This window comes from Cornus florida, unplaced genomic scaffold (genome assembly GCF_030987335.1).
Source record: "Cornus florida cultivar Cherokee Brave unplaced genomic scaffold, ASM3098733v1 CherokeeBrave_3.0.0_Hap2_Chr10, whole genome shotgun sequence".
In the NCBI taxonomy this organism is placed as follows: domain Eukaryota; kingdom Viridiplantae; phylum Streptophyta; class Magnoliopsida; order Cornales; family Cornaceae; genus Cornus; species Cornus florida.
In genome coordinates, this window is record NW_026775580.1 from 26,331,533 (window position 1) to 26,336,682 (window position 5,150).

The window sequence follows — 5,150 nt, forward strand, 5'->3', positions numbered from 1 at the left end:
GGCTATTTCATTTGAATGGTCGACTTGATGTAAGCCAACACTCTTCCTACCCTGTGAATTTTTACCATTCTTGGATGATAATGTTCTATGCAAAGAATTTTCACTCATGCTCTCATAAAGATGCCACACGTCATCCTCATGCTTATCAATGTATAAGCCACCCATGGAAGTATCAACCATGCCTTTGTAATTGTCCGATAAGCTCTCAAAGAAATATTGAACTAATTGCCATTTAGGCATGTCATGATGTAGACACTTCCTAAGCAATTCATTAAAGCGTTCCCATGCCTCATGAAACGTTTCTCCATCCCCATGTGAAAATTCTCGAATTGAGGTTCTCATGGCATTGGTCTTAAAAACTGGACAGTACTTCTTCAAGAACTCTTGTTGCATTTATGCCCAAGAAGTGATTGAAAAAAGGCCTAAGATTGTTAAACCAATACTTTGCCTTGTCTTTTAGGGTGAATGGAAAAAGTTTGAGTCTTAAGACCTCTTCCAGCATATCCGTATATTTTACGGTGGAACATACTTCAAGAAACTCATCCAAATGCTTGTAAGGTTCTTCACTTGGAAGCCCATGATAGTTAGGAAGCATTTGAATGGTTTGTGGCTTAATTTCATAGTGATGTGCTCTAAATGGTGGCAATTGAATGCATGTGGGTGCATTATATTCATTAGGCACATAGTGATCTCTTAAAACAAGTGGAGGATTAGCAATTTGAGGTGTAACACGGGCACCTTGATTTTGATTTCCTTGAATGATAGGAGGTTGTGGAGCATACATTGGCCATGGCATTCCAAATGGAACTTGGCCTTGTTGTTGTTGTGGTTGGTGAATGAATAGCCTAGGCATGTCTAATGGTGCATGACTATTCTCATGGTGCACATTTGGATGAACGATACCTTGTTGGTCTATGTGACCAAGGTCTTTTACATGCTCTTCATTATGGCTTTCCATTGATGTAATGGATTGGGTAGAACTAGAAGTTCCTCTTCCTTTAGAATTTCTAACTACGGATTCAAGATGCAAATCAAAAGGGACAAGAGTTGGTCTTAGTGATCTACGACCATGCATGCACAATGTAAAAACACACAAACACAATAAATGAACAAGCACTTTGACTTCACAACAATTCAATGAATCTTCCTCCACAAACACTTAACCCATACTCCTATGCTTTAACAACAATGATGCAAAGAACAATTAAAAATGCTTCCACGTGGGCTCACGATTTATCTAAGAAATTAAAAACAAGCCTCCATGCGGGCCGACGATTTAATTAAGGGATTGAGTAAAGAAAGTCTCACAAAGGTCCTTTAGCACTTCAACTCCAAATTTATCGCTTAGCTTAGCAAATTTTTTTAAATTTTTAGCATTTTTCCTTTCTTGCTTAGCTCCTTTGCTTGAATGCTCCTTTGCTTGCTTCCTAGCTTAATGCTCCTTGTCAAAGATGAACAAACACAATAAATAATCAAAAGAAAAATAAAAACAAAGTAAAGACATAATCAAAAGAGTATTAATTCCTAATTGATTCCACAAATACGACGTTACCTAATCCTCGGCAACGGCGCCAAAAACTGATGATGCGTCGCTACACCACAAGCTTAAAGAGTGTGCATTAAGGCGAGGGCGAAGTTTTACATTTATAAAAGCCACTACTACCTTCACTAAAAATATAGTTAGGGTGAGTAGGGATTGTCCCAAGGGATTGGAGTCGAATTTGGTTGTGGAATCACAATTAGGTTTAGTAGGTCGAGTGATCAAACAAATAGTTGGTTGGTTGATTAAACTAGAGAGCAAATTAAACTAAATAATTTAATGCAACAAAGAGTAAGAGAGAGAGATCTTGGGGTTTAGAGGTCACCACCAAACAATGTTTTTCTATAACCTTAACAAGAGACTAATGAGGGAAATATGTGTTGCAATATCGATGTGTGTGTATGTTTGGTTGATTCAATTAGTAAGGGTGACCAATTAAATATATATTGTCTAAGCAACATGTGAAAAACACAATATATCTAGCAATTAAGTATATATTGTCTAAATAGCATATGAAAAGTACAATATATCTACCAAGTCATTAATCCTTTCATTAAGCTCACAAGCCAAATACACCACAAGGTTAGAGACATATGCTACTTGCATTCAAAAGTATGAAACATCAAACAACAAGCATGGATTGTCCTCCCATTTAACAACTATGCTACCACTACACTACAATTAAGCTAATGACATGAAATTAAACTAATTAAGCTAAGGGAGAGGCACAATCCATCAAAAAATGAGCATGAACCATCAAGAAAATTACAAGAGCATTCCATTAAACACAATGTTTTGACAATCTCTAGATCTATGGCATTAATACACATAGACATGCATCAATAACACAAGAAATAGAGACAAACACATGAACATCTATTCTAGCATACATAAACATATGGATAGAATGAAATGATCAATTGGAAGCATTAAACCACATAAATCATTGAATAAACAAGATCTATATATATATAAGTGCCAAAACATGTATTACAACACGAATCCCTCAATAATAGACAAAAACAAGATGTAGAAAGCATGCTTGGGGCTAACTCTAGCCCCAAAAGGATGTCTAGCCACTCATGGTAGTGCTTCTCCAACCCTCAAGGGCTAACTCCATGGTAGAGATTTGCTCCTTTGTTGATGGAGAGTCTCCAATGGTGTCTCTAGCCTCCTCCTCCTCTAAGCTTCCTCTCAAAGAGTTCTACAAGGTATGATATGATGTGATGTGATGTGATATGATGTAAAAAGTAATCCTTATCCTTATATAGGTAGGTCAAATGACACCCAAAATAAGCTGGGGTCGTACAGCAAATATTCCCCAATGATTGGATAAAGGACAACTTTTTGTGAGCTGGAAATTTAACTTTTTCATACTAGAGGAAGTTCGATCGATCGAACCTTGGACTTGGATTGATCGAACATAGCTGAGATCTATCGAACTGAAGTTGGATCGATCCTCATGGCGGCGCTTTTTGGATAAAAATAAATTTGAGATATTTTGAAGATATTTTTGGGAAAAGGACAAAAGTGGTTGGTTGGGTGGTACAACTAGATAAGATCAATCATTTGGATAAGGACAAGGTAGTTCAATCGATCGAAGAATGATGTTGAATCGATCGAACTTTGAGATCTATGAAAATGTCATCATGGCTCTGATCCATCTTGAAGTGCTGAGATCAATTGAAGATGTTGATTTCCACCTTTTTCTTCCTTTTGCTTCCACTTGGCTCTTTTCTTTGATTCATCCCAGAATTGCTTCATTTCTACTTTTATTTGGCTGAGTTAGCTTATTTTTGGGATAAGTACCTGAAAATGAAAATAGTACGAAATCAATCTAAAATGGTAAAGTAAGATAGATAAAGGTATTAGAATGCCTAAGCTTAAGGGGTTTAAATACGCACTTTTCAGCGCTCATCAGTTTTGAAGGCACAACTCACAGATCAGCAGTGCATTGACAAAGTTGTAGAGATAGCATCCGGTGAAGTTCCATTTTACTATGTTGGGGCTGATAGAGGTTTGGGGTACAAGGGACGGTTAGTGGTACCTTCTTCTGACGAATTGAGAAAGGATGTGATGACTGAGACTCACCACTCTGAGTCCTCTGTTCATCCGGGAGGAGACAAGATGTATCAGGATATGAAGTGGCAATTTTAGTGGGCAGGTATGAAGAAAGACATTACTATTTTTGTCTCTCGATGTAGTACTTGTCAGATTGTCAAGATTGATCATCAACGGCCGCTAGGAGCTCTACAGCCACTGCCGATACCGGAGTGAAAATGGGAGAGCATTTTTATGGATTTTATGGAAGGGTTGCCTAATTCCTTCAAGGATCACAATTCCATTTGGGTCATCGTGGACAGATTGACGAAATCAGCTCATTTTTTGCCTATTCGCACTTACTTCACTTCGGAGCAGTTGGCGAGACTTTACATTATGGAGATTATAAAGCTGCATGGCATTCCATTGTTTATTATATCGGACAGGGATTCGAGCTTTGTGTCAGGATTCTGGAAGAGTTTTCAGCAGGCTTTGGGTATAAAGTTGCATTTTAGCACTGCTTATCATCCTCAGACTGATTGACTGACAGAGAGGGTTAATCAGATTATGGAGGATATGCTTCGATCGCGTGTTCTTGATTTCAAGGGCCACTAGGAGGATTATTTACCGCTTGTGGAGTTTGCATATAATAATAGTTTCCAGAAGACTATTAGGATGGCCCCATTTGAGGCATTGTATGGTCGACCGTGTCGATCGCTTGTTTGTTGGATGGAGGTTGGTGAGAGCAGATTTTTAGGTCCTAAGTTCATCAAGGATACTTTTGAGAAGATTACTCTTATTAGGGATTGTATGCATACTGCCCAGAGTAGGTAGAAGAGTTATGCCGATCGTCGCACTCGTGCTTTGGAGTTTCAGGTTGGGGATCAGGTTCTACTCAAAGTGTCTCCTATGAAAGGTGTTATGTGCTTTAGGAAGAAAGGAAAGTTATCACCGTGGTTTGTCGGTCCATTCATGATTACTGATCGAGTTGGAGCTGTCGCTTATCGGTTGGCACTTCCGGATAATTTGGATTGCGTACACAACGTGCTTCATGTTTCCATGTTGCGGAAATTTCTGCGAGATGAGGATCGGTATCAGCATATCGATGTTGGGGAGATTGAGTTGCAGCTGGATGCAACTTATTTGGAGCCACCGTGTCGTATTGTCGACCTTCGGGATCAAGTCCTTCGAAATAAGGTTATCCCTTTGGTGTGTATTCAGTGGAGTCATCATAATAAGGCTGAGTCTACTTGGGAACGGGAGGATGTCATTCACTCACAGTTTCCTGAAATATTAGAAGAATGTAACAGTGAATTTCGAGAACGGAATTCCTTTTGTTAGGGGAGAAGAATGTAATACCCATAATTTTAAAAAGGATAGTTTCGGCATTTTAATTATTGTTTTATTGCATTTTTGTGAGATTATTCACTTATTTGTTTAATTATTTAATTGTTTTAATTAGTTATTTGATTTAATTGTTTAATTATGTGTTTCAATTGCATTAATTGATTTCTTGTTTTCTTTAATTAAATAATTTTATTTAATTGTCTTTTGTATTTTTGTATTTTCT

The 5,150-nt window shown here is 37.8% G+C and overlaps 1 pseudogene; it reads left to right on the forward strand.

The window, feature by feature from the left end:
- The first annotated feature begins 238 nt into the window (after positions 1-238).
- On the forward strand, positions 239-337 carry LOC132280599 (small nucleolar RNA R71; annotated as a pseudogene).
- Positions 338-5,150: the final 4,813 nt, after the last annotated feature.